Genomic DNA, 7,269 nt, shown 5'->3' on the forward strand with positions numbered 1-7,269 from the left:
TATGTTCAAATTAATCATAGCTGAGCAATGTTTTGGCAACGGATCTATAAAGGTAAGTTTCCAGGGTGAAGATAAATATTAGTCTTTTTCTGCTATATTCTGTGGCTATCAAGACAGCAGCTCCTTTTGACACTATGACTACACTATAAATACAAAGGGAGTTAAGATAATGAATCACTAATATAGATACACCTAAACGAATGTGTGTCTTCAGTTTCAAAAGACCGAAACCAGAGACCAACAGCGCCTTGCACAGCCCTTCCAGGTTCCAAAGCCATATTTCAATCAGGTCTGCCCTGGGCGTCAGAAAACACCCTGACAAATCTGAGCCCGGCACCGGTTCTGAGGGCTCCGGGTGCCCTCTTTTGGCCGACGGGGAGCACTGCAGGCCCTTCCCTTGCCGAAGGAGCCCTTTGGAAAAAAGCATGTGTTCACAGCAAAGCCCTTTCCTTAGGAGAAAACCGCAGTGATGCCTAGACAAGTGGAAGGTGCCTCTGCTTTCGGAAGGCCTCACTGACTGAGTTTCAACATACATCCCTCTCCACCCCGGTCAGCAGACACCGCTCACTACTCACCCCCTCAAAGGCCGGATTCGAACAGCAGTTGGTCAGGGAGCACAGGGATCCCTCTTATGAGCTGCCTCCGAGGACAGGTCATGGCCAACGGTCACCTGTCCTCTTCTTCCATCTCCATTTGGAATTTATATCATTCCATCTTAAACTGTAGATAACTATTGGCAGACTAGTTTGCTAATTCCATGAGGGCAATTCTCTTTTATTGTTTATCTCTTACCCCTAGAACTCAGCACCGTGCCTGGCATGGCGTTGGGGTCTGTGAAAGGATCCTGGGATGTGCAAGAACTCACTTGGAGAAAATCTTTAGTAGTATCATTGCTGGAATGGGCTTTCTTTCCTCAATCTATTTTGACCCAATTCCCTGGTAAAATTTTCAATAGCTTTCCTTTGGACTTTTGGAACTGGAGCACAGCAATAAGGATTCAGTGGTATTAAGTGGCATAAGTTTTTCAAAGGCAAGAGAAGGAACTCAGGGTTTTATGATCCCCTTACTGGGTCTCTGCCTTTAAAACATCTACAGACAATGTAGTGTAATATTCACTGCAACCCTCAGCCTTCCACCTTAGCAAAGAGCTGTTATGCTCAGGCAAAAAAATTCAAAACCTACTACTAGGTCAACATCCAATTTTACAATATATGCTCATGGGGCATGTTGCCTTTTAAAAACAAAAAAAGATACAATCTTAAAATATTTTGAACAATATCCTAAATATTTTCTCAAGCAATCTGCTGATCAACTTCACAACTCTGATTAGTGCTTCTGTTGAGAATGGTGGATGGCTGTTGGAGATGCTTGCTGGATAAATTATAGTGACATTTTTTTTAATGTAATGTATACTTCAGATATTATTAAACGTGACTTTCTGAAAATCCAAAGGACAGAGGCGGCTGTATGTACCATCTACAGCCTAAGTCACACAGCACAATACAAGTCCATAATGACTACCTACATGCCCAAATTAAGTTCTATCAGCACTATCTCAAAAGAAATCTGAAGATGCAGTGGGCATACTTTGATCAGATAAAGCCATTCTTTGTCATGAGTTGCATTTGCTGAGCACCTGCCAGACCCAGAGCACCACGGCCATTACTTGACTGGAAAGGTAATAGATGGTGCCAAGTACCATGGTCCCCAACCAGGGGGACTCAGTCCATTTAACCACTTGAGTGGCCAAAATTTACAGAAACTAGTTGAAACACAGGCCCAACTAGACACCCCAATTTAAATGAATAGAATAAAACCTATTGTAGCAAGATAGTAATAAATGTCACACTCAAGCCTATTCAGTATCTGTATAGAAAAAATACACTAAAAAATAATGTCTTTTGAATGATATTTGTTGGCAGGGCTAAGTAGGAAATATAAATCACCTCTGCCTTTCCTTAGCCGAAGAAGTCTTTATAAAGTAACTAAAACAAGAATGTTGCTTTCAATTAAAAGCTGTGGCAAAGGACCAAAAATGAAGTGTCAGTGGATAAAAAGATAGATAGGGGAACATATAAATAGGACAAATATATTTGCCAGCAATAAACCACTTGTTTGAAAAGTAAGTTTTCAAACCCCAAATTTTACCTCTTTGTCTATACTAACATTTGAAGGACTGATTGCAGTGTGGCAGCAATACAGTCTAATGGGACAAAATCTTAATTAATGGGGATTTTATAAATTTATTTTTAAAGTCTCCAGTAGATAAGAAGCAGAGAGATTTATAAATGGAGAATACCAGTCTTTAAGGCAATAGGAAACTTTTATTTTAAGTCTTAGCTTTAAAGTATATCATTAATAAAAATGACTTTTCATTGCATGGTAGATAAATTTTGACATCTATGTATGTCCGTGCATGTTTGTATAAATATAGACCTGTATGTATAAATGCATTTGAATATATGTACATATCAGACCTAATCACAATGCATAGTTGCTTGGGGAAATATTTAAATTAAGAAACAAACCAGTAAATCTCTTTTGCAGAAACTGTTTGCTAGCATTTCCCCTAAACACATACTAAACAAAGAAAATACGATGTTAAACACGATATATTTATTAACAGTTTCTCTCTGGGCTGAAACATTCTGTATTTGGTCATGATGCATAACCACTTAGTTAAGCGGAAAAGAAGGTTTTCTGAAAAATATGCTCAGTCCTCTGCTATGGCTGTAGTGTCAACAATTTAAGAATGTCCCTTGCTGCTGGGTCACCCACTGCCTCATGAAAACAGGAGAGGCAAAGGAGGAAGGCTGACTTTATGGCGATGGTATCCGTCTATCTACTTATCTGTCTATCTAATTATCTACCTGTAATTCTAGATCTAATTAAAAAAACTATCCGGTCTATGGGTCATAACTTCTTTTGTGCCATGGAATCCATTGACAGTCTGTTGAGATCCATGGATCCTTTTTTGATAATAATATTTCTAAGTGTATACAATAAAATACAGAAAATAACAAAGAGAACAATTATATTTAAATGCATTAAACTATTTTAAAACTGAAAACTATGATAAAATAGTATATGAGCTTTTAACTTATTAAATATAAATATCTAGAGATGGATTTAATAGCCACCACAATTTTAAAGTATGGATGAGCATAAGTGACATTGTGAGAGATCTTCAACAACTATAATATGCTATTAAAATTATCTGTGATATCTCAACAAACAAGTGCTGGCAAGGGTGTGGAGAAAGGGAGCCCTAGTATACCGCTGGTGGGAATGCAGACTGCTGCAGCCACTGTGGAAAGCAGCATGGACGTTCCTCAAAAAATATAAAATGAAACTGCCACATGACCCAGCAATTCCACTTCTGGGACTATATCCGAAGAAACCCAAAATACTCATTTAAAAAATATATGCACCCCTATGTCCACTTCATTGTTATTTACAATAGCCAAGATTTGGAAGCAGCCCAAGTGTCCATCGGATAAGTGGATAAAAAGCTGTGGGACATTTGCACAATGGAATACTACTCACCCATAAAAAAAAGGAAATCTTACCCTTTGGAACAGCATGGATGGACCTGAATAGCACTATGATAAGTGGAATAAGTTAGTCAGAGAAAAACAAGTATAATATGATTTTACTCATATGTGGAATCTAATGAACAAAATAAACTAATGAACAAACTAGAAACAGTCTCAAAGATAGAGAACAGACTGGCAGCTGTCAGAGGGGAGGTGGGGTGTGGGGCTGGGTGGAAAAGGTGAAGGGATTAAGCAAAAAAAAGAAAATTCATAGACACAGACAACAGTGTGGGGTGGGGGAGGTAGGAGAAGGTAGAGAGGGATAAATGGTGACGGAAGGAGACTTGACTTGGGGTGGTGAGCACACAATACACTATATAGATGATGTGCTATAGAACTGTACACCTGAAACCTCTATAATTTTATTAACCAGTGTCACCCTTATAAATTCAATAAAAAAAGGGGAAAAAGGTGACCTGTTTAAACTTTAGATCATTTCCTTTTACCTGAAATCAAGCTACATCCTTATATACACTTCATTTTAGAAAAAAAGTGGCTTTTTCTGTAGAATCGGAACATATTTGAATGTTAATGTTAAGAAAAAGAGAGAGAGAAGACAACAGGAGCTCTGGGTTGAACGGCCATAATTCTCATCTTCTTGCCCTATTAAATTCGGATACTAGGGAGTTTGAGTTGCACCTTTTTTTAGTAACTGTAAATTAAAAATTAATGGAAAAATTAATAAGATGTCAAATGGCATGTCACAGGAAGAATGGGTGCAGCCCTGAACTTGAAGGTGAAAGAGATCAGTGGACAAGCTATGAAGAGTTGAGAAAGACAGAAGAAGCAACGTAGGGGTAGGATCTGGGGAGAGGTGAGGAGAGAGGGTAGGAAAGGCTGGCACGGGTCTCTCGATGTCTCCCATCAGCACTTTTGTTCTTCTAGCTCCGCAGGCCAGAAGCCCTGGCATCCTCCCTAACTCGCCTTTTACTCACCCCCTCACGTGGTAGTCAACCAGCAAATCCTGCTGGCAGTACCCTCAACATGCATCCAGAACCTGACCAATTCCCAGCACCGCCACCGTCCCTTGCCTGGATCACTGCAATAGCTACCTAAATGGTCTCCAGTTCCACCTTTGCAGTCTATGTACCTTTGCACCTTAGCATAGCAATCAGGGTGGCCCTGTTAAAAAGTTTATGAGGTCACATCACTTCTCTCCTTAAAGCCCTCCAATGGCTCCCCATCGGCCTCAAGAGTCAGTGTTCTTACTGTGGTCTACGAGCCCTAAGAACCACCCCTTTCGTCCCCGTTAACTTCATATCCCACTGTCACATTCACTCGCCCAATTTCAGCGCACTGGCCTCCTCTCTAGCCTCTCTAATCCAGGCCCATTGTTGCCTCTAGGTCTTTGAACTTGCTCTTCCAGGACAAGTAGGAGGCTGGCTGGTCCCACAGGCCAGTTCAAAACCCAAGTTCTCAGTGATACTTTGCCTGGACACCTACCTAAATTAAATTCCCTTTCCTTGTGATTTATTTGCCCTGCCAAAGCTTTCTTTATTCCCCTTAGGTCTTAGCATTGCATATTTCACTTATTTATCTTGTTTATAGTCTGATGCCTAAATAAAATGTTAGCTCAATAAGGAATTTTTGGCTTTTTCATTTTTTTTTTATCACTGATACATCCCTATGGCCTAGAATGCTAACTGATATCTAGTAGGTGCTGAATAAATATTTGTTGAATAAATGCACAAATTACACTCTGCTCTTAATAGGCTCTTAACATAATAAGCTTTAGCCACATTCTAAAATCATTTAAAACTAAACAAATTCTCCAAATAGTAATTAAATTTTTTTTTTCTTCCAGAGACAAATTAGACAATTTTCTACTGACTTAAGGACTCCCTGCTTGATCACTGGAGTTTATTAGCATACCGAATTCTCAGGTTGCACTTAGGAGGAAGGGTCTGTGTATGTGTGTGTGTGTGTGTGTGTGTGTGTATGTGTGTGTGTGTGAAGAAAGAAGGCAAAGGAGCCATGTGTTTGGGGATAGTTAATGTCCTTTAGACCTAAAGACTGGTAAAGGGGCATGATTGGCAGGCACCAAATTAGTTGGTTACTAAAAAACCAGAATAAAGAGTTTTGCCAAAACTGGAATATGAACTGAAGAAATCTCCAGAAAGGACAAAAGCTGCGATATGGAACTCAGAAGTTGTCCTCTTGAGCCTTTGGGATTCTGGGTGTGATTCTCATTTTAAAAATCAGTTCCACAATGTTTCAAAATATTCATTTCAGAAATTCTCCATAAATTTCAGGCATCTTTATGATCTGGACTTAGTGAGAATGTATTAATCATAGATGGGTACCTAGAACCTAGAAAATAATGTTTTATAAATATTATTAACTAATATTGAATAGAACCTTACAGTTTACAGGGCTGTCATATGTATTTTTTAAGTATATGGACCATATTTTTATAGTTCACTCCCCCCAATCTCTACTACCCACTTTCTCTGCATTTTACCTGATCATAAATTTTATCTATTTTTATTTAAATCATATATGGAACAAGATAAAAAGAGCAAGCGAGCTAAATATAGTGGGTGTGTATATACAAAGTTTCATTATCCGTATTTTGCAAGTAAAGAAACTGAAACTCGGAGAGTTTAATAAACATGTCCAAGGCCACACATATCACTCAGTTATGAAGCTGAGATGCATACAGGTGCTCTGGCCCATGCTCTGTCTACCAAACCACACTTCTTTTCTGTGATATGCCATCCAAGCTAGTGTAATGCTTTGTCCAAAATGTTAATCTAGTATAAAATATCGTTTGTGTTGTGCTTATTTGTACAAGGCTGTCTCTCCAGCTACAGTATGGGCTCTTCAAGCTTTCATATGCAAACATGAGATGAGTAGTCGGATTGGCCTCTCTGCACTCAGCCCTGTGAGAGCCCCTGCCTGACACAGCACTATTCACGTTGGCCTATGTGGGCCTGGCCATGTGAGTGCACATGCTCAGAGTGCCTTGGTCTCTCTACCTAGTGCTCTTCCCAGTCTCTAACCTTCATCCAAGTTCATTAGCATGTACACCAGGCTAGTGTTCAAAGGAATTTTTTTTTGGACATGAATTTAGGAATCGGGGCTGTCTATCTTTTCCAAGTGCAGTGCCTGACATACAGTGGATGTTCAGTAAGAATAGCTATATTACTTAAAATGATTGAAATATATAAGATAAAGGATCCATGGACTGGAACATGGACATTTATTTATGTTATACCCAGTCCTTTTAGTATTCTGGTCATAATAACAGTCCTAGCAAGATCTGATTTATGATGACATCATGAAACTTACTTTAAAATCCAGATGCATCAGGATGCTTCCCAGCACAACCACTCAGGCTGAGTGAGGGAAGCTCCAGGAAAACCTCCCAGAAGGCTAAACACACAACCCCTGTGGAGTTTGGAGGACAGAGACTGGAGGCTGATTCTAGCCTAGGAAGAGGGCAGGAACTGCTGCCTTTTATGGGGAAGGAGAAGAGAGGGCCTTCCGAGGACCAACCTGCACTCCCAGAGTTTATAATACGAAAGAGACAAATGTTTCCTGAGCCAGAATAGATGCCAAGGGACGTAGGGGGACTTGAATTGCCATCAACGGACCATGCCCAAGTGCTCCCCCTCCAGGATCAGATGGCTCCAACAGAAAAACCTGGGACCAGGTCAGCCAGAGGGTACAT

Source organism: Miniopterus schreibersii (genome assembly GCF_964146895.1).
Source record: "Miniopterus schreibersii genome assembly, chromosome: 1".
Lineage (NCBI taxonomy): Eukaryota > Metazoa > Chordata > Mammalia > Chiroptera > Miniopteridae > Miniopterus > Miniopterus schreibersii.